Here is a 24,115-nt window from a genome sequence, read left to right on the forward strand (position 1 = left end):
CAATCAAGGCCAATAGGGTCTCTTTAAGATACAGATAAATTATATTCATTATTTATTCTTAATTAAAAAGGGACTGAAAACACACCTTGAGGGAGAGAGGGGAATTAATGTAAGCATTAGAGGGAATGATTTTTTTTCCCTTTCTAATACGAAGCGTTTCTAACATGATTTACGTGATTAATATTTGATGTATACAATTATCAGTAATAACAGATCATGTAACTATTTTTTCAAGTTCGAATAGTTCATGCAGATTAAGTATGCATACATTCCCAATTCAAGAGACAAGGGATAAAAAAGTGAACATAAAACTAGATTTAAGAAGAGATGTTTTTTCTGAGAAATGTTTTTCAGTAAATTCAAAAAATCTGACTGACACTGTCTTCCATAGTTCGTTAAATTTCATCAAATCATTTATCACATAGACTAAATATTGCTCTGCAATCTTATTACATTCTATTTTCCATTCCTTTCCTTTTCAAATGTTAAATTATAACTACTGTCCCCAAGCCTGAAATCCAGGCCTGCCCCACTCACACCTTTTAGTGTATGATCTTGCTTCCAAGTTCATACAAATAGTTTAGGCATCAGAAAAGACCTTATAACTTCTCTAAGAGCCTCATAATCTCAACGTTATTGGCACCCATCCTTTCATCTTAAAAGGAAAATTTATGTCACCGTTTGTATTAATCAGGACCGTTGTGATTACAAGCCATAGCATGTCAACCCATGCTGCTTTAAGAGAAAAGGACCATGATGGCGGTAACAGAGAGGTTACGCATTGGTCTGGTCAAAGATCCAAATGAGAAAACAAATTCTTTAATTCCAAGACTGATCTAGTCACCAATGTTTTTAACCCTGTTTCTTTCTGTCTGCTTCCTTGGACATCTTGCTCCATCAATCATCTCTTTGCCTTCCTCTCCAGTGTTTTTTCCCTCAGTATATATACATGTTCAAACTTTCCTAACTTAAAACTATATCCTTCCACATCTAGATTCATTTATATGTGTAGTCTCTCACTTTGTCTCAGTATACCTCAACTCAACCACCAAGGTGTACCTTTACCTCAAATCCTCACGGTTCTAAGGACAAACCCTAAAACTCAATATATCTGAAAATTAAAGTCTCACCTCGGACCCTACAGAACTTGTCCTGGGTGCTACAGGTGCTTTCCGCCACAGGTATTTTCTAAAGCTAGCACCATGCATAATTCAATCTCTGAGTATCCTTGGCTTCTAGCTCTTCTGCTCGCTCTTTAAGAGGCTTTCAGGCTTCACTTCCAACTCATTATGAGCCAAGGCCTCCTCTTACTGAAGGCCTTATTTGCATGAACATAAAGCCAGTATCTCAACATCATTTCCTTAAACTTAGAGCATAGAGCCACGTGCATTGGGCGAGGGGGTTGGGATAGAAGGATAGACAACAAGCTTTTTGGGTATTTGGCTCACCATTGCAACCACTGGTGTTCCACGTGTATCTGTTTTATAGCTAAGATGCCAAATGATATTTTAAAATCCTTTCACAGCTAAAGAATATTTAAACACCACTGTTTTACTGGATAAAATACAAACAACTTCCGTTCATACTCTGACCAATGAATGTAACCTTCCTTCTTCCCAAGTCTGCCTCATATTTTTCAGTCTAGGAACCCTGAATTGTATTTCCCCTTGAACAACCCTCTCTCAACCCCTTTGCACCTTGTACTTGGTATTCATTTTGTGTGGAACCTCCTCAGTCACTTTTTTGTTTGGAGAACACCTGTTCATCCTCTACTCCTCAATGACACAAACTGCTGATTTTTCTCTGACATCTTTGACTTCTATACATGGATGTCTACACTTCTTTCTTTCTTTCTTTTTTTTGGCAGTGCCATGCGTGCCATGCGGGATCTTACTTGACCCTCCATTTCTTCTAGAAGCGATTTGAAAATGAATCACAGAATGACTTTTGCCTCCCTGGCGTTTATAACCCAGAGATATCTGAGAATTGTATACAAAATGCTTAGCAACGAGGACAGGATTGCAAGCATTGTCTAAGATATGCTTACGAGGTAAGAGCTTATGCAGTGAAGTTTGTGTAGTTTAGTTTGTGCTGTGTAGTTTATTCGAGAAGACTTATTCATAGAGATGAGTTTAAGTAGAGATTAGAGAAGACAAATGAAACTATGTATAAGTAGATTATCTCTATTATAATTTGTCAGTAATAATCTGTATGCTCTTTATAAATGTTGTGGTGGAGACCACTTCACTTTATTTTGTTGATGTAATAATGCCTACCTATTAAAGCAATAGGTTGACAAATGAACAATTTAATATAACAACCATAGAGGAATTTTAAATTGCTATAGGATAGTTTCTTTTTTTTTTTTTTTTTTTTGCTGAATATACCAGTTCCCATCTTATCTATATATTGTCATCAAATTAAAGCCTAAACTTTTCAGAATATTGAAATAGAAGGCATTTTGTGTTCTTCGTCCAAGTTCAGCTAAATTACTTGGGAAGGATTTTTCTATTTTCAGGGTTTAGTTTGACAGCAGTGTTATCAATATCAGAAACTATAAATAACTCACTTTTTTTCATCCCAGGAGTTTAGCAACATGCCCAGCATTTAGTATACTTAGTTTAATAAATTAGTGTACTTAGTATAAATATAAATCGAAAGGTTTTATGAATGAAGCTACTCAATTTAGATTGATGTTCTGTATTAATCAGAGAAGTAATGTAATATTTCTCCTGGTATTCTATAGAAGCAGAGACAAATTGATTTGAGAACAGAAGGGATATCTGGATAACTTTTCAAGTTAAGTCTTCATAGTGTGACTTAATTGTCCTTAATGAAATGTGAATTCTTTGAATAATTCACATATCCTATAGAGAAAATTGTACATACATGTAATAGTTATCAAAAAAGTTCACTATTTTTGTTATATATTAAAATAAAAATATATTAAATATTTGTGTGGGTTTTTTTCCTGGCATTCCTCCACTTCTTACTACAGTGTCTTTTTTTTTTTCTAAATACAATTATTTAATTATTTAATTTAAATCACAGAGAGAAAATTGGCTTCAAGTAGGAAATTCCTATGAGATGTCTTCTTTCCGTAAAACAGAGGAGAAACTTGAACAGACACAATAGCTTTAGTTGTAGAAGCATAAGGATCAGTAAATCCCCATTGTGTTCATTAAAATGATAGTTGGGAAAGGCAAATAGTAGCAACATCTCTAGAATGCCATAGTAAAAACAGTATTTCACACTAAAGGGGCTTCCTGTTATTCATAACTTGAGATTTCTTAAACAAACCTGTGTTTAATGTTTGGCTTTGACTTTGTCACTTTCTAACTTTGTAACCTTGGATAATCTCTCAGCCTCAGAGGCCCCATGGGTAAATTTGGGTTTTTTATACCTTTCTCCAAGCCTTGTTAAATACACAAACTATAAAGTGACAATAACTGGTAGAGTTTTTATTGTTTCTAGGATGTTGATGACAAGGATGGTGATTTTTAAGCAAGTCACCATACCAGGCCCTAAGCTAAGATCATTGGACGCAATGGTGAGTAAGACAGTTCTGACGGCTCAGAACCTCATATTCTATGTTTCTATTGCACACAAGTTTTCTATAATTTTGAAAAATACTATGATGTAAACCGACTAAGACTGAATTGTCTTCATCTGGTCTGAAGATTTTATTCTCTCTTTATATCAGATGGAGCAGAATAACATCCTTTGCCTTGAAGTCAATACTCAGATAAGTAAGCTTGGAGTACATCCAAAGAGAAGTTTTATCCTTCATTCAATTATCAAGTATATCATATGTTCAATACTCTGTTTAAAAGCCAGTGATCATAAATAAACTTTTTTTTTTTTTTTAAAAGAACACACCTCTTCATTTTTTTTTTTTTTTTTTTTTTTGCGGTACGCGGGCCTCTCACTGTTGTGGCCTCTCCCGCTGCAGAGCACAGGCTCTGGACGCCCAGGCTCAGCGGCCATGGCTCACGGGCCTAGCGTCTCCAGGACATGCGGGATCTTCCCGGACCGGGGCACGAACCCGTGTCCCCTGCATCGGCAGGCAGACTCTCAACCACTGTGCCATTAGGGAATCCCCGCACCTCTTCATTTTTTCTTGAGGTACAAACATTGAGTTTGGATGATGAGAATGAGCTAGCTCTACCATTTACTCCAATGAATTCTAATGGAGGAAGAGGCTAAATAGGATGTAGACTCTTTTGGTCTATTAATACTCAATTTATCAAAATTACAGCCGGGTATTTCTGGAGCAGGACTGCCCCAACAAGGCCAGATGTGATAACTGTTGAAGATGAAGATGGCAAATATGGACAATTCAATATGTATATACAGTCTACTCTGCTGTCTTCCAATGGTCTCTAAAATTCCATACTGGGTCAGAGCTGGGAGTGATACTATGGTGCTGGACCACCTTTGCTCCACTGCTCCTCGAATTCTGCTTTGCTATTTTGAAGGGAGAATAGGTTCAGATAGTCTGCGAGTTGGTGGGGGCCATTCCCTAGGCAGCTTACGGGGCTAACCAGTACTTATATATTTTGGTCTTGGGCCTCTCAAAGTTCACCACAGACACAGGTACCCTCACAGTGCCAAGCCCATTTACAGTGTGAAATAAAATTCATATTTTATGGTGACAAGAAAGTTATAAATATAAAATTTCTTCTCTGCCCTTTGACCTCCCTTCACCCTCCACTGTGCATCGTGTATCTGTAATATGAATTGACCAAACCTCCCCCATGGTCAGGAATACCTGCTCAACCAAAGAGAGCAACATTCTTCTAGCACCAACAAGACAACTCCTTAAAAGATAACATTCCTTCTTGATCTTATAAAGGGTCACATGACCCACCAAGATGCCACTTAGATCTGGATTATGTAAATTGTCAATACATCATTTGATGTTCAGCCCTCTGTCTCAAAAAACTTATGTAACTGTGCCTTGATTTCTAACCGGCAGAATAGTTAGTTCTCATAACTTTCTGAGATGCTCTTCCCAGGTTATAATCCTCAAATTTGGCTTGAATGAAATTTTCCAATTCTTTCTTAGATCAACTGATTAACTTTTTGTCCACAACCGTCACCTCACACCAGTATTCGCCCCTCTGTGCGATGGGCTTTCCTGGTAACTTTAACGCATGTGGGGTGACCACAACACCAAGATTTCTGAGGAAGTGGCCAGCAACTATTTCAGGGTCGCGGAGCACAGGCTCCGGACGCGCAGGCTCAGCGGCCATGGCTCACGGGCCCAGCCGCTCCGCGGCACGTGGGAATCCTCCCGGACCGGGGCATGAACCCGTGTCGCCCGCATCGGCAGGCGGACTCCCAACCACTGCGCCACCTGGGAAACCCTAGCTCCCATTTTGACACTGTTCTTCATTCCCTCGTCCAGGTGACATCGTTTCAGAAATCTCACTGTCGCCTCACCTGCCTTGGTCTGGATCTTCTCTGGTCTTCCTTCTTGTCTCAGCAAGTTCTCCTCTTGAAACGGCTTCTCGTTTTCAGGAGATGCATATACAGCCAGTCCTTGAGGAAGTACTCAATTACCGCCCACAGATTCTTTTCACTGAGACCAGGTCACCTCCTCCACTGGCTGCGTGAGGATGAGCTGCAAGTTATCTCTGGGCTGGTGTTTCGTGTCCTCTACCAGCTTGTGGACGTGGTGTTGCCGGTGCAGGCACGGGCTTCCGGCCCTCTTGAGCTAGCAGTGCTTTCCACCAGAGCAACCCGAAGACCGAGCTCCGATTGTGAGAGAGGCTGAGGTCAAGCTCCAAGCCGGGTTCGCCCCTTTCAAGTTGCGCCTGCAGGCTCTCGGGACTTCCTGGTCGCAGCAGCTTCTAAGCGCCCGCCCGCAGCAGAGCTCCGCCCCAACCCAAGGCCGCGCATGCGCAGCCACCATGTTGTTCTACACGGGAAGCGATACCGCACAGAGGAGTTTGATACAGTCCCTGAACTGTAACTGAGGCAGAAGGGCGTCAGAATCTTCAGCTAGGAAGGTAAGGATGAGGTCCCCATCCCCAGATTAAAGTAAATTGCAATATATCATAAGGAGAAATTGTGAAAGATAGGCAGAGGTAATCTAAAATTCCTAGGAATTTACTTGCCGTTTAACTTTGCTCAGAAGTGTTTCATCTATAGTTGCCTTTCTTTTTTTTTAACATCTTTATTGGAGTATAATTGCTTTACAATGGTGTGTTAGTTTCTGCTTTATAACAAAGTGAATCAGCTATACATATACATATATCCCCATATCTCTTCCCTCTTGCGTCTCCCTCCCACCCCTCTAGGTGGTCACAAAGCACTGAGCTGATCTCCCTGTGCTATGTGGCTGCTTCCCAGTAGCTATCCGTTTTACATTTGGTAGTGTATGTACGTCCATGCCACTCTCTCACTTCGTCCCAGCTTATCCTTCCCTCTCCCCGTGTCCTCAAGTCCGTTCTCTAGGTCTGCATCTTTATTCCTGTCCTGCCCCTAGGTTCTTCATATAATTGCTTAGTTTATACCCGTTGACTGAAAAAAAAAAAAAAAAAAAAAAGCACAGCCTAAAAGTTGAGAGTTGTGTTTTAGTCGACATTCTTAGGACTTCAAGCCTTGGAGACAGTATCTTAACTCTGAGAGACTGCTACAAACAGGAAAGGAGGAGGCCAGGATATAGAGGAGTATTTGCAACAGAATCAGGTAGTCAGAACATTAAAAGATTATTATTAATAAAAGAAAACCAGATACCTCAAGTTAAGGAAGTTAGCACTTTTCTAGGTATGGGAAGATGCAAGAGTCTGGGCTCACTGAAATCATTCTTTTGATGTGCACCTCAGCTCTCTGGGGCCAGTATCCTGTGTTTTCTCATCCTGAGTTTCCTCAGGCTGCACCACCACGGGTGACTGTAGTCTGATGACTGCTAGATGGTGGGCATTCCTTGTTTCCTTCCTGAGTTCCCTCAGGGTTCACTGTCAGGGCATCTGCAATGTGATGGCTGATGGCTCTGACATCCTTTGTTTACTGATAAGACAGGCAGTAATTTAGTTCTCATACCTCATACATATTTGAGGAATTCTCAATAACTGTGATACTCACTAACATTTGTTGAACACTGATTATCTCCCAATTACTGTATTAAACAATCTCCATTATATTTCATTCTTACAACACACACTATTGGTCAAATTACAAAGAAAAAAATTCCCTCCAGCTATGTTAAGCAGAAAGGAATTTATTACAGATTATTAAATCTCTCACACAATCCTGGACAGGGTTAAGAAAAGAGAGATCTCGGAACCCTTCTCAAAGCTATGCGGCAGGACCAACTTTCTAAGGGAACTATTGTCTTGTCTATGTTCAGTAGGTGTATCAACACAACACTGCCGTAGTCAGGAAATGGCCATGATGAGGAAGCCACTGTTACTTTGGATAGGAAAAACTTTAGTAAGCAAAAACCTCTGTAAACTATTGACTTCTGTATCAACAAGCAAACACATCTTTTTGTGTTTACAAGATACCTGTTAGCATAAGGCCACTAAAGAGGAACCTCTCCTCTGTATAGAGAGGGATAGTGTGCTTATTACCTATTATTTCCTAAAAGCTGGGAATATATGTTTCTTGAGCATATTCTCTGGTTTGAGTTTTGCTGTGAGCTCCATAGTAGACAAACCATCCTTTGAGTTTGAAATCAAGTCTAAAATGGAGCAAAATATGAGTAGCATAATGAAGTTTATTATTAAATTATATAGGTAACAAATGCTGACCTCATTTCCCCATCAAAGCAAGTTAAGCATCAGTGGTAATTGATCTACATACTTAAAATCTAAAAGAAACCTCTAATAATGATAAATTTGTTGATTCCTTTAATAGTTAACTGTGGTTGTTCAGAGACTTTTTTTTTTTGAGAATGTAGTTCTCTTTCATGTGTTTGTGTATTACAAATAATTTAAACCATCAACATTATTTCACTCATACACATGAAACAGTACAACTTGATATCTTTTATTATTTACTATAAAAATATCCTGGGGCACCTAATGAGTTGTAGTCCAAATTATGTGTTCAACAAGAGAGCCTGCTAAAATTCTCTTATGCAAATCTGCTCCTCATATTATATTTGTCATTTCATATTCACCAAATTTCTTTAAGTTTTCAGACATTGTATCAGACTACACATCCTTGGCAAACAACATGATGAGATATATATTACAAGGCCACCTTAAGTGACATCACTTCTAATATGTACAAGGATTTGAAAGAGAAACAGAGCTGCCACATTGATTAGTAACTTGATGTATTTTCAAATGCATATTCTTTATTTAGTGGACATTGTTAGAAATTTACTAAAGATTTTTAGGTGGGGAAACAGAGCAGAATGTTTAATATTACATAGTGTGACTGATTTCTTTTGAAAACCTCCACTAAATACATCTCTTTTATAAATCTCTCTACTCTGCCTTCCAGCCTGTGTGTCTCTGTTCACTCCTTTCCTTCAAAGCTCAGTGTTTTCTGTGTAAGTATCCCTTTCCTCGATCTTTACAATGAGGGTGCAGATTTAATTTGTGATCTTCTGTGTTCTATTGTAATTAACTCTCTGTAGTAGGTTTCAGTATGGCAGGGGTCTTCTTTTATAGCAACATTATTTTGCTTGTTAAAATTGTAAGAAAGTTCCAAGGATTTAAGATTGGTACTTTAAAGTAATGAGTTGTATAATACACAGCTTTAAAAATCTATCCATTTATGTCGCATAAGGAAAAACTGAAACAAGTAGAGTCAACTGGATACACTCCTGCCTCACATCACACACAAAACTCAATTGTAGATTGCATAATTTAGAAGAAAATATCATGCAGTATCTTTGTGACTTTGGAGTAGATAGGATTTCTTAGACATAGCTAATGATAAGTGAAAATAATAATTTGTGCTGCATTAAAAATAATAACTTCTGGGCTTCCCTGGTTGCGCAGTGGTTGAGAGTCCGCCTGCCGATGCAGGGGACGCGGTTTCGTGCCCCGGTCCGGGAAGATCCCACATGCTGCGGAGCGGCTGGGCCCGTGAGCCATGGCCGCTGAGCCTGCGCGTCCGGAGCCTGTGCTCCACAACGGGAGAGGCCCCAACAGTGAGAGGCCCACGTACCGCAAAAAAAATAAAAAATAAAAAAATAATAATAATAACTTCTGCCTTCACAAGACACTAAGCATGGGGTGAAAAAGCAACCTACAGAAGGAAGATGATTTCACAGTACATGGATCCAAATACAGGATTTTTATCCAAAATAAATAAAGAACTCTAACAAACTAATAGTAAAAAGACATAAATCCACTGGAAATATGGGCAGAAGGTTTCAGCAGACACTTAATAGAAGAAGAAATCCAAATAACCAATCAGTAAACATATGAAAAAGTGCCAAGTACATTGGTCATCAATTTATAGAGTAACGAAAGAGGCCAAGTAATATATTGTGTTAGAGTTCAGGTTCATGGTTGTCTTTTGTTCTGTAATACCTGAAAGGGGACCAGGAGGGATTCTGGAGTGCTAGGGGTAATTCCATTTCTTGATCTGGGTGCTGGTTATTCAGGTGTGCTTTATTTGTCAGCAACTCTATGAGTTTAAATTATAGCCAAAAGTTAAAGAAACTGGAAAGAACACAATTATTCAATAGATACACACAATAAGAAGGCTCTTCTCAGAATGTTGGAGAATTTTGTTGTGGAGATGAACTGCATCTGATGCCCAAATAGGTAGTAGTCAAGAGAAGTCAGAAATGCCCATGACAGAGTCAAATCATTTGTGCACAAAAGAGCATAGAATATGGAGGTACAAAAACAGCTGTTATCATGTTACTGTAAATTAGAAATACCCCTCATTAAATAGAGGGATGTTTTCTCTCATATTAAAAGAATGATGCATGCCACTGCTCCCAGCTCAGTAACATTCAGCATTAGTTGTCATTTTTTATTTTTTAAATGACTGAAAATGTAAAGAATAGGGGGATTGTTCCTGATGGAGCTATATGACTGACAAGTTGTCTTCTATTTATTTTGCACTAGGTAGTCCTATTCAATTCTGCTGTTGATTTAAGTTTGTGTTGTAGGCGTTGATATAATATACTCCGGAAGCTGTGTGTGCCAGAAACAGTACATTTTCTGATCTCCTAAATTAAATTGCATTTGGCTCTACTCTCACATTTACCAGAGTGGATAGATGTCCAACTAATGTGTGGACCCTTCCTCTTTTCCTGCTGTTCTTCTAAAAAGCAGTAAATTGTTTATGGGTACTCAGATCAGTAGAAAAATATTTATACTTAACAGAAATTTTTCTGTTGCTCTAAGAATACATACATCTTAATTACTAAATCCAGCATGCACTTTGATTTTGTTTTCTAACTTGATATTTTGGTGGCATTTAAAATATTTTCTCACCAGATGCTTACACGTTCTTTTAATTGTATTCTGAAGAATTTTTCTTTTCTGATTTTCTTAGGTCTTTATAACTTGTACATCTCATGTTTTTTTAATCCTGTTTTATTCAGTATTGGGTTTTCCCTAAGTTCCCTCCTAGATCTTCTTTTTATCTTCCTCTGCATTCTCTGTCTGAAAGGTATCTATCCACCTTCATATAACTATGAAGTTATATGAAGGTGGATAGATTTTTTAACTAATAACTAATAAATTTTTAACTAATAACTATATTTTTGTATCTTCAATTTTTGTATCTTCTTCTGACACTTTATCTTAGTTCCTAATCCAGGATTAACTATTGCCTGGTAATCATTATTACCTGTGGTACCTTACTCTTTTGTAGGCCCTTTAATCAAGATGAATAAAATCAATTTTACTCTTATACCAAAAGTTTTCCTTGTTTTGAAATACCTGTTTAAAATTAACTTTTTCTTATAATTTATGACTAAAACAGATTCTAGACCCAAATCTCTTTAATATGTCTATCCTCTTCCATCCCAATCAATTTAACCTGATTGAAGTTTCCTTCACTTTTTTGCATAACTCACTGCAATAATTTTTTTTTTTACTGGTTACCAAACTCATCTCTTTGCCTTCTAATATACCAGGCCTGAAACTTATCTTTCAGAAGTACATAACCATCACATTATTTGCTTTATTAGTTTAATCAGAGTTTCCGCATGGTATAGAAGGTGAAGTATAAACTCCTTCCAATGTGAAAACACTCCTTTCAGCCTCATCTTATACTACTTCCCACCGGATACTGTGCTCTACTCAGGGAGGATTGTTTGCCATCTCTTCATGTCTCCTTGTCTTATCCCATATTCATTTTTCTTGCCTGGAAGACTTTTCCTCCATACACACTTTGAAAATTTCTCCTCTATCGCCTGTATTCAGGCAGTTATCACTTGCTCTGTGTTCTCCCTGATAGGTTTAAGTGTACAAAAGGTGCAAGGTATACAAAAGGACAAACTCTCTGTCCTCGTGGAGATGGCGTTCCACCCAGAATTGGAGCCAGACAATAAACAAGTGAACAAATAAATAAATAAGAAAATCACATGTTAATATACATGCTTGGAAATACACAAAAAAGGTTTAGGCACTCTAACATAACTGGTTGCAGAAGGAATTTTAAAGAATAAGTCTTATGTTTGAGCATAGAACTTTAGCTGGGGCTTTGTACCAGTCAGTAATGACGTTTAAATATAGTTTTTTTTCTTATTCAAGAATTCTAGAAGTAGGCTGTTGCTACCATGACTTAGTTATCCTTAGCTTCTTAGCTTTCTCCTTTAAGCTTGTTGCCTCATGGTCACCCGATGCCTCTTCATTCATCCTACCTCTGTACAAAGCAGAAAGAGGTAAGGAGTAGTTACATCTGTTGTTTATTTTGGGGGAAGCAATGTGTTTCCCAGAAAAGTGTACAACAAATTTTTGCTTATATTGTATTGCCAACAACTGGGAAATATGTATGCACTAATAGTAAAGGAGTTTAAGAAACTGTAGACTGTTACTGTTATACTTAGCTTGAAATAAACATGATCTCTTCCTCCATACAAAATATTGAGCAAAAAGATAGGAAACGGGCATGCTGAGTAGGCAACTATTAGTGAATGCCGCAGACCTTAAGGTTGAGAAATAGTTGGTCATGTCAGGCATCCCAGGCACAGGGAAACTCCAGTGGGAAAGCCTTTTGTGTATTTGTATCTGAGGAATAAAAGTAGGTTACTGAAGCCTGATAGGAGTGAGAAAGATGGGGTATGGTAGATGATGGATTCAGACATACAAAGTCTAAGATTATAACATCTGTCTCCTGCATGGGATCCTCAATTACTCAAGTTGAGGACCTACTTTTTATGCATTTCTTTATTCTAAGCACCTTGCAGAGTTCTAGGCCAATAGTAAGTTTTTTTTTTTCATGAGTGAATTTAGGGTAAAGCTCTATATAAATATACTGAAGAGCTCAGTGATTTCCTTTTTTATAAATAGCATAAACTGTATTCACAGGAACATATGGTAATAGGTCAAAATCTTATGACTGGTAGTCTTCATTTTTAGCGTAGATTTCTCTAAGGTTGATCATATTATTTGAAAACACAAAGGCCTATTTTAATTGTCAACTGCCTCAATTTCGTAATTCCTCCTTATATATGTTGTTTTGTTTTTGCAAAAGAAGTCATAAGAAAAATATATTGGTATGTTGGTCTCAATTATCAAAATAATTTCATAAATTCTGTTTATTTTTAACTGTGGAGCTGTGATCATATTTGATATTTCACAGCTGTGAAAAATTCACAAATAACTGTTTAGTAGTATTTGATTAAGAAATTATAGATTCTGATTTTTTAAATTGGGTGCTGAGATTTGAGTAAATGGTCTATTTAACCAAATGTTACATTGAGTATATGATATATTAGCCCTATTTTAGGTGGTGTGCAGTTTTTATCATATGACCCGAAAAGAAATGATTGACTATTATTTTCTAAAGCGATATGCTAAATTGCAACTAGTGTTACACTTCACATCAAGTAAGGCAAAGTTTTTCTTTGTAATTGTTCTTTTGAATTCTTTTTAAATACAAAGCCCAAGGCCCAGTGAGGAAAATACTAGCAGTAATTTTTCTTATAGTCATAATAAAAAGCTATTTGTGGAAAAGTTGATAATATGCTACAGTTGATTTATATTCAGTTACATACTATGTGTTATAACATTCAGAAAGTTTTTTGTGATTTATTTATCTTTACAAGATCTACAAAACCACTCAATGGTTTCTATTTTCTGTTTCACTTCTTTAAGACCAAAATATTCTTTTAAAAAAGTATATATATATATGGTTTTAGGTTTAATTTTTTTTCCATCTAACACTAATGAAAAGTGGTAAATTTTTGTGTAATTAATAAATGTTTATAAAGCACAGAGTTATTTCCGAGGTTCCCATGTACCTTATACTGAATTATTTTGAAAGTTTAATTTTTGCTTGTTGTGTTTCCCATCTGGTCTTACATTATCATTCTATGATCTATTTCCAAAATAATGCTGGGAAATGGAGTGTTGATTTCTTCTTTACTAAAATATATTTTCATTATTTTTGAAGTAATGAAAACATTTCTATTTTTGTTTCATTAGCTGGCAACACCTTTTTCCATTATTTTATTTTAGCTGGCTAAGTTTAAATTTGACTCCGTGCCTTTTAAAATCAAAGTGAAATAATCAGAACATTTGACTTCCATTTGCCATCAGCTGAAAGATTAGTTACTTCGACTAGAGGACAATATAATCAATAATGGCTAAATTTATGCCTAAGATGACCATCCTTGAAGATATCCTTTTCCTCCTTGGAAGCGTAGTAAAGTCCATCATAAATCTGGCCAGAAAAAAGACCCTCAATTCCTTTTAACTATCTGTCACTTTCCTAAATTCCATTTTTATGGAAGGGAGGTAAAATAATAAATCACAAACCATTAGTCATGAAAGATCAATCATATTCCTAAAATATTCTATTCTACCACTTAAGGTCTAGATAGTTTTTATACACAGCCAAGCAGACTATTTTTTGCCATTTTCATACTAATGGGCTCCCCCAAAAAATTGCATAATAAAGCTCGGAATTATCAGGATAATTTAGATTTATGTTATTTTCCTGGATTAAAAAAGTAATTCAGCAGGCTTATACTTCCTTTTGTTACTCAGCTATAGTTTCAATCTTCATATGTTCCCAGAGTATATAAGTCAAAGTACCTAATAAATATTAAATAATTATTCTAATGCTTACTTCCAGGTTCAGAAGCAATGGAAGATGAAAAGCAAGGTTTTACTGTGCTTACCATCTCATTCTAGAAGCACAAAACTGCATCAACAATTGAAATTTAGAGGAAATATAACAGTAAAATAGTATTACTCTCTTTTAACTAGAAGCAAGACCTGTTTAGTCTCCATAAAAATATATAGTCAGGTAGTCTGCAAACAAAATCATGCATATTTATTTTTCTGACTATGAAACCTCCAGAATACTTCAGTAAGGCATTATTTTCCTCAATTAGACATTGCCATTCCCTTCAGTACCATAATGTGTATCTTTATAACTTCTCCCTACCCCTTCCCATTTCAAATAAATTCAAATATGTGTTTCTGTTCATTAGTCACAGACTTGTTCTATTCTTCCAAATTAGAATACAGCATTTCCCAGTGAAATATTATTCTGGTCTTACCTCCCAGTGGTGTGTTCCAGAGGAGACATTCCATGTAAGCGTCCTTCATATAAGTAAGGATGGCTTGGAGAACTATATTAAATCATCTTTTCTATAGACTGAAGATCTCTAATTTCTCTAATCTTCTGTAGCTGTGTCAAATTTTCAATTATTTTGACTATCGTTAAAACCTTCCCCAAAGAGCTTTCTCTTGAATTACGTTGTTCAAAAGTCTGCACACTCTCCTGGCAAAATCCTGACCATTGTTCATGATGGCAGAAGAATTGCTGGATTCTTTTCCTTCATCTTGCATCACTATATCAAAATGTATTTAAATGTTATGCTTTTTAACTTACAGTTGTGTCATCTGGCATTATTGAGCTGCCTCTCCTCAAAATACTCTCCTCTCTTGGCTTTCATGACACTGCATCCCGTTACTTCCATATGTGTATCTCTGTCTATGACCACTCAGTTTCTTATATATACTCTTCCTCTTCTATCTGTATACTTTCTTTTCTTGGGTTCTGCCTCTGCTGTTAGTCTCTCTTTACTCTTGCTGGCTTTTCATAGCTACATTCATATCTTAAACTATCATTGATATAGCTATGCTCTATGGGTTAAATTTCAACCTTTCTCCAGATCTGCCCATCCTACTAGACATCCCGTGTGGATGTCCCAATCTCTCATCCATTTTTCCCTCAGCACATCCAGGTGAATGGTGTTATCTGTCCCCAAATGTCAAAGTCTGAAATTTGGAAGCCCCTCTTTATTCAAAGTGTCACTGCCTTAGATCAGGGAGTTCACTCAGATTATTCAAATGGCTTCTTTATCCTTTTCTCTGTCTTTAATTTCTTATCCTCTTCTCTTATCCTTGCTGCTGACCTTTTCAGTATATCTTTAAGTATTGCCACAGTTTTTTTCTATAATATGCCAATTAGATAGTACACTGTTTCTTTTGCCTGGACTATCCTTTTTCAGTCTCTGTTACTACTTTCATGTAAAATATAACAAACCAGGAAGTCTCTAGAACATCCTACCTCATGTTTCCATTAAACTTTGTATGATTGCGACTTTATTGAATGTAAAGCGCTCGTTGTGATTTCTATAGTATGGCTAGACCCCAGCACAGGCAGAGGCATTATCCTCCCATGGAATCCCTTGAATGCCTAGTAAAGTGCATGCAACAGGGTAAAGATGCAATAAGTATTTTTCAAAAATCAATGAATAAATGAATGAACACAAAAAGAATACATATGTTCTTCATGGGCAGAGCCTATCATGACAAATAGCTATCCAAGACGTATCAGGTGTAGTATTAGGAACTTAAATTTTCTTAGTCATTCCAGAGATTTTCATATTGTAGGTAAGAATTAGTGCTATTTCAATTTATATAAAATATTTCAATTTAAGAATCTATTTAAGGAGTTTTCTTTTCAGCATGCGAAATGTTCAGATTTCCTGTTTATGTCATCATTCCTCCTCATGTGGAAGAAGCTTGGGAGATACTGAAAAAATGATGAACTAATTAGAAGACTACATGAAGAGTAAAAAGTAAGAGTAAGGGCAGTAGATTCTTCATTCATTTATTTACTCAGCAAATATTCATTGAGTAAATACAACAGGTCGGGCACTGTTAGGTTGTAGATGCACAGCAGAGATAATACACCCCTCCAAGTTTCCCTACAGATTTGTCTATCAAGCTTCCTACTCAGAATTTTCGCTCAGTTGTTTAATATGTAGGTCAAATTTATATGTCCAAAACCAAGGTCTTGAAAATTTTTCCCAACCCCTATTGCTATCTTAGTCTTTCTCATCTCAGTTAATGAAACGATTGTCCACACAGTTTCCCAGGTTAAATACCTGCAAGTCATTCCTTACTAATTTTTCTTCATATCTCAAATCCAATACAACAGTCAATCTATCAGCTCTATATTCAAAGTATATTCTTTTGGTTCACTCCTTTGCCACCCTAGCTCACTCCTAGACTTCTACAGTAGTCTACTAACTTTTCTCCTACTTCCATTGTTGTTCACTAAATATAACCCTCATACAGCCACTAGACTAGCCTTCTAGAAATTTAATTAGAACCATATCACTACCTTCCAAACCTCCTTTTTTCTAGCCCCACTTAAAACTTCCATTGGTTTCCCCTTGCATCCAAATTAAAATCAGTTTGTTAAATAGTATAAAGGGTCTATGTAATATAGCCTTTGTTTACCTCCTATCTGACTGCATTTTCTAACACTCTCCTCTCATTCACAGAGCACCAACTACAGTGGCTTTTAAAACCTCAAGCTTTCCCTTGCTGCCCCCTCTGCTCTTTCCACGAGTCCTTCCACGACTGACTTCTTTTTGTCAGTCAAGTCTTAGTTAAAAATTCACCTCTGGGAGGCCTTTCTTTACTTCACTAAAATTCTAACATACTATTCACAAGTTCCTTTCTAGATCATTTCTTTAAAAATTTTTGTTCATAATGCATCACAGTCAAAACCCATCTTATTTATTTTGTTTACCTGCTTGGTCTCTGTATCCAACCAACAGTATAGATAAGCACTATGTGAGCAGAAATTCTCAGTCTCATTCATGCTGTTTTTAGTGTGCAGAACACTCTCTTGTGAAATTTAAATTTTGGAAAAGGTTTCCTTAATTCCTAGAGAAGACACTTTGATGTTCATACTCTAAAACATACGGTATCCTTTTGATATTCTTGATTTCCGGATCTGGAGTGCCTCTCCTATTGAAAGTGCTCAGCTCATGCTGACAACAATTTTGCTTGAAAACCACTGCTATATGCAAACAAATACACAAATATAAATGATGTATCTAACCAAATGCAACTCTACATAGAAAACTGAACTAATCTTATGGAGTGGAAAAAATTGTTGTTTCTTTTGAAGAGTGAATATAAACTCTGTCATTTGATTCAATATTTGATTTATAGCACTCTTCAAATGTATTTTATGTAAATTTTAAAAATTTCAGAATAATTAATGGCAGTAGTGAGGAACGAATTTCTATTTGAGCGTTTATAAAAGGTCACTTCTGAGTACATAAAAGTATTTAATAGTTTGTCTCTGTTAAGATTTGGTCCCAAGGCTGACATTCTTTTAAAAGAATTGATTGTGCTGATAATGAGCAGTTAACTTTGTTATTTATTTGTTTGTTTGTTTTTTCTGCTTAGCATGTTTTTCCATACCTTTTCTTCTAAAAAACACTACCGCATCTCCTTTAGAGAACTTCTCTCCCACTACCTGTGGTTCTGGTCAGTTATCATTCATTGAACCTAAACCTGGGATACAGGCTTTTGGTCCAAAAGTAGGAAAAGTGTCCCATTGCTCAGAATTTTCTGAACTGTTAGTAGGTAATATTTTTCTCTTCTTTTTGGATTTCATATCATAAGGGTGTTAAGACTGGAGCTGCTGAAAGTCTTCCAGAAAATCGAAGCAGCCTATTTGCAGAAGAAAAAAATTAAACCAAGAGTTGAAGAAAACCAAAGACAAGCAAAGGTAAACAAATGAGAGAGAAAGAAATTTGATTTTATTTATTTGAATTTTAGAGTCCAGGTGAGGTAAATAATCTTTTCATAATGATTAATTTGTGATGATGTTCTGTTATTTTCAACCAAATAAATGCTGATTAATACAGAGATACTTAATAACTTTCCTTCAAATGAATATTGAATATACTAAATAAATCCATTTTTTAAATTACCTCTGGGAAATTGTTACTTCTACTGTATTGAAGTTGAGTATTCAAGAAATATTATATGATGGAGATAATGGAAGATGATTCCATGTTCCAATTCAATCCTTGACTTGGAAAAAAAAAAAGACTATCTAATGTCCTTCATAATAGGTCATTACCTGTGCCTTTTCTTTTGAAAAGTGAATATAAATGCTGTCATTTAATTCAATATTTGATTTATAGCACTCTTCAAATGTATTTTATGTAAGTTTTTTAAATTTTGGAGTAATTAATGACAGTAGTGAAGAATGAATTCTATTTGAGGGTCTATAGGTTACTGCTCAGTATGTAAAAATATTTAATAGTTTGTTAAGATTTGGTCCCAAAGCTGACAATTAGTTCATTTCTTTTAAAAAATTGATTGTGCTGATAATGAGGACTTATCTTAAGTTGGGCAACTTTAGGTCAGTACTGAAAATGAAATTTTCTGTGTCCTATTCCTGAGTGCTAAAAGAGATTAGAAGCTCTTCTAAAATAAGCTTCTACATAATGAGACATTCATGGGTGCCATTTAGCATATTACCGTTACAGTGAGCTTCATTACATGTGGTAGTAACTTGCATAAGTAAACGTGCCTTCTGAAGTAACTATTTTTACTAGGCAGTGATCTAAGTTTCCGAATGAACAGACTACTTTATGAAACTAATTTACTAGCATATCTTAGGTTTTCTAATATAACATGGTGTTAAGATAATTTCATTTTGATAATCTTCTATTTACTTAGAAAGTACTTCAGTGGGAAAATAAATTTTCAGATACTGCTTCACTAATACTGCAGGAAAAATGTGCTTCCTTTATTGTATAACATTTTATGTAATCAACATTTTTATGTATTATACAACGGGGGGAAATCTTATCTCTTAATATTAATACTTTGATTATTATTACTATCAATCCAAATTATACTGATTGACACAAATTGTTCATAATTGCTATATACCAACAAAATGCTTTGTGCTTTGTTTTACCTTACACGAAGTTAGAGATTTTTAAAGATCTTTCATTTGCAAACTGTCTGATTTTAATTTTCCTTAAGTCTGTACCTCCTTTTTGGATGTGACTGATATTTTCTTACTTATTTATAGGAAATGTTCTCCATTTCTATAGTTTTGTCATTTCAAGAGTGTGATGCAAACAGATTCATATAATATGTAGCCTTTGGGGCCTGGCTTTTTTTCACCCAGAATCATTCTCTGGAGATGTATCAATAGTTGTATGTATCAATACTTCCTTTGATTATTTCTGAGTGCTGTTCTATGGTATGGAAGTACCACAGTTTGTTTAGCTCTTCACCCATTGGAGAGCATCTGGGTTGTCTGTTTTCTGACAATGTGAATACAGTTGCTATAAACATTCATGTACAGGTTTTTATGTGAGCACAAATTTTTATTTTTTTCTGGGCTAGAATTCCCAAGAGTATAATTGCTGGGCTGTATGGTAGTTGTATTTTAAGTTTTTTTAAGAAACTGGCAAACTCTTTTTCAGAATGTCTATGTCATTTTATATTCTAAGCAGCAAAGTATGATTGACACAGTTTCATTGTATCCATGCTGGCAGTCGTTATTATCATATATTAAAAATTTTAGCCATTCTAATAGATGTATAGTGATACATCCTCGTGGTTGTAATTTCCATTTTCTTAACACCTAATGAAAGCGAATATTTTTTTCATGCACTTTTTGGCATCCGTATATCCTCTTCAGTGAAATTTCTCCTCACGTCTTCTGCCCATTTTCTAATTGACTTTTTTTTGTTTGCTTTTACTGTTGAGTTTTGAGAGTCCTTTCTACGGTCTAGATACAAGTCTTTTGTCAAATATGTGGTTTGCAAATATTTTCTCCCAATCTTTAACTCACTTTTTTTCCTAGTTTTCTTGAGGTCAAATTTTGCAATTTTTGCTGTTATGGCTAGTGCTTTTTGTGTTAAGTTAAAGAACTCTTTGTTTATAGCCCTAAATCCTGAACATATATATAACATACTATATTAATATATATGTGTATAGGTATATATACACATGTATATATAAATACTATTTATATATATATAGATATACATATATATGTTCTTGGTTATTAGCTAATTCTATTTTTGGCCAAGAGAACCAAAGCATATCTGGATTGCTTTATTTTCACAAGAAATTGCAAATTTCTTACGTGTGTGTATCAGAAGTTGGTGAAACAGGTCTAGCTGAAAGGGTTACCACTGGCACTGAAAGTAGGGGCAGAAGAACAGCACAATAAACAGAGACGAGTTTGTGATTGGCCTTAGGGCCATAATGATGCTGAAACAGTACAAGTACTATGAGGATGGCTACAATAAACCCACACCAACCTGTGTGAGTCAATTGACTGTAGGAAAAAGGAGCAAGATAGATCCTTCAATTCCCAAAGAAATGTGGAATATTTAGATTTGTTTAATTAAATATAATACCTGCCCCTTCCTGAGCAGCACACATAATTTATCCTAGTAGAAGAGATAGGTATACAAAATATAAGTAACATTTTAGAAAGATAAACAATGATAAAACTGGCAAGGTGGTACTGTAAAAATATTGACTCAAAGGTGATGGTGACGTGGATTGCAGGAAAGAACTTCAAGCATGCCTGAAGCTTATTTCTTCTCCTCCAGTTAAATTGCCTTCATTTCCAAGTGAGTGAAGGTAAACACTCATAGAATGTGCTGGAGTTTAAGGGCTTAGGAAGGTTATCTAGATGGAATGTACTGATCTGTTCTCTGCTCTGTCTGAATAGCTTCTTTTGTACAGAAAGTTTTTAAAAAGTCTTTATATTAAGGTAACTTCTTTCATTGTTTTTGTTGGTTTTCTACAATCAAGTGCTGTCATTCCTATGACAAAATTGCTATCATGAAAATAATACAGAATGACATTCTGAATAGTGACTGGATGGCAAAAGGGGATAGTACTTTAGATTGGAGTGTAAAAGAAAAGCTTCTTATAGGGGGTGTCATTGGAGCTAAAACCCTATTTAATTCATTCAGTACACAAAAAATGGAGTGGAAAATTCCAAGGAGATTAAAGCATAAGGAGAAAGAATCTAGAGTGGACAGAGAAGAAAGAAGGTCAGTATGGGTGAAGTGTAATGTAGAAAAGGGGGGGAAGTAGGAGAGGAGGGAAGAATGGGACCAGATCATGAAGCAAATTTTAAACCACAATAAGAATTTTGGGTTTTAATTTGCAAGCAATGGTAAGGCTTTGGGTATTATTTGGTGGAATGATATCACTCAGGTGGCTGGGTAGAAAGAGTATTGTAGGAGCATTGTAGTAGGAATTGGAAAGGACTCTCTCAAAACTGTGCTATATCTGCTGTCTATGTGCCAGGGTTGGAAAGCTAAGTTTATTTTTTACAGACTCTTTATTAAGTAAGGCTCTGGATATAAAGAAGGTTCTGTCAATTAAACACTTTATGTGGAAGGAGGAAGTGTTGTGGACACCAACTCCTATGGTTACTGGATTTGGTAGATCCAACAAAGTTGTGGGATTTTTGAAAAGAGCTCTAATCCTGAGGTCCTCTGGGTTTAAAGAAAAATAGCAGGAGAGAAAACTTCTTGATCTGACACCAAATCCCTGAATCCAAGCTTCAATTCCTGTTCCCCAGTTTGCTGGTGTCAGAGATTTCCACAAGGCAGTAATAATTTAAGACCTTGAAAAGCATAGCTACACTCATGACCTCAACCATAGTAGCTCCAGTCACGGGAAGGTTTTGTACCATTTTGTGAGTGTATATGAGAGGCATAACCTGCCCCTTCTGCCCTTCCAATAATAATATGTAACCAAACAGTTCATCATATTAAATTCTTTCCTCCTTAAAATGATTACAGTAGTTTTGTTTTCTGAACTTACTCTTAGTGGGTAATACATATTAGTGGGATTTAGTGAGATTCATTTTTAAACAATAAACAAAGATTCTACAAAAACTATTTCTTTTTCTCTTCAGAATATCAACAACAACAAAATAGCTTTTGGATCAATTTGCAGAATATAGAAGCAAATTCTGTGTCATTACTTTGGAATCCTATCCTTGTCTGCAAATAGGAACCCTTTTTATCCATCATAGGTACCTTATACAACCTATTATACTTTTAATGCCTTTTGATCACATTAAAATACCCAATTGTACCTCCAAGGGCAAAATTTTGCATAAATTGATATTTAACATTAAGGGTAAACTCCCAAATGAGTTAGAAAAAATAGTTTTGCAAATGTTTACATCTGTTTTATCAGTGTTAAAGTAAGTATATTATCTTTCAAAGGGTTTATGAGCCACCATATTGGCTTAAATACCACATGCTGATATAACCATACTTACTATACATAAACACACATTATAACAAACACTTCTTTTGATTTATGACTTTTCTTTCCTTAGCACCTAGATCTCTGCCTGGTATATACTAGGTACTCAATAAATAGTTTTAATTAATTGAACACCATAATAGTCTTATATAATCATATTTTCATAAATTATGACATACATTAAATGTTATATTGACCAAGAGGAAATAGCCTTGCAAGAAAGTAAAAACTTCAAGAAAGAAGCAGTGCTATTTTAATGAGTTATTGATGAATTGCTCCAGGATAGCAGAAAAGCATTTATATACTGTAGCTAGTTTAAAGACAGGTGACCTTTTAAGAGATTAGTTAACCTTTCAGAAATTTTGGAGAGTTACTGTTTTGAAAGATAAAGGTCAGAGTAGAACTCAGAATGCAGTTGTTGTCTCCTGTGTTTGTTGCTATGCCTCTTAATTTCCAATAAATTAATTCAAAATGTAGAGTCTGTTCAGAAGTAGATCTAGTTTTAAGATGAAAGAATGGTATTGGTTCACATATTTTTCAGGTACTAGAAATTAATAATCACAATATGAAAACTCAAAATCCTAACTTATTTATGAATTTCACCTTTAATCTCATTTAGTGCTAAAAAGTTACTAAGACAAAATGCATTTGATTAAAAAAAAAGCACTATGCTTCTGGTTATTGTTTCTCTTTAAGAAAAATTAATTTCATCTTTCATTTCACCCCAAAAATCTTTTTTTTTTCTGGACTTAGTGTTCATAATTCTTTTCCTATAAGCCCCTGCAGTCTTAAACCCAATGTTTACATATTTCCTTAGATGTGTTAACACCAAAAGGAAAATAGGGCAGAGTGTTTAGAAAAAAGTAGTGTAAAATAGCATTTCTGTGCCAAGCTTTCAAATACTTGAAATACTTTAGGAAATAACATAAAAATATTTTAACATTTATAGATTTTGGTCAGGTTGTGATAAGCAAAGGATCATTAACCTGACCTACATGCTCTCTTTCTTCTTTGTAGTTTCCTATATCCATATTTTAAAATGCATACAATTTGCTTCTTGACCTATTCATTTCAAAAGAAACCACCTTCTAGTTTGGAAATGAAGAAAATGTATTTTTCTGCTAGATTTGATGATATGTACAAAGATGTCAATCCAATTTTATATTACCTAAATGTATAACTTAGTTTCTGATGTTTTATTCATACTCAACTGTGAAACAAATATAGATCACACAGTGCCCAGACTTAAGAAAGCATAAAAAAATCAAAGGGTAAACATCATATTGTAACAACAATAGTCCTATTTGAATAAGCTAGCACTATTTTGGAGATGGTAATGAACATACTGATAGAAATTTCACCTATTCAAAAATCCGTCCATATTTTTACAATAAATTGTGCTTTATATGATAATTATT

At 35.5% G+C, this 24,115-nt stretch overlaps 1 pseudogene; it reads right to left on the reverse strand.

The window, feature by feature from the left end:
* Nucleotides 1-4,574: 4,574 nt before the first annotated feature.
* The window catches only part of LOC113619281 (39S ribosomal protein L9, mitochondrial-like), a 31,594-nt pseudogene continuing 12,053 nt past the window's right edge, over nucleotides 4,575-24,115 (reverse strand).

The sequence above is a fragment of the Aethalodelphis obliquidens genome, unplaced genomic scaffold, assembly GCF_003676395.1.
Source record: "Aethalodelphis obliquidens isolate GAN/ISIS:26980383/991018 unplaced genomic scaffold, ASM367639v1 scaffold6, whole genome shotgun sequence".
Classification (NCBI taxonomy): Eukaryota; Metazoa; Chordata; class Mammalia; order Artiodactyla; family Delphinidae; genus Aethalodelphis; species Aethalodelphis obliquidens.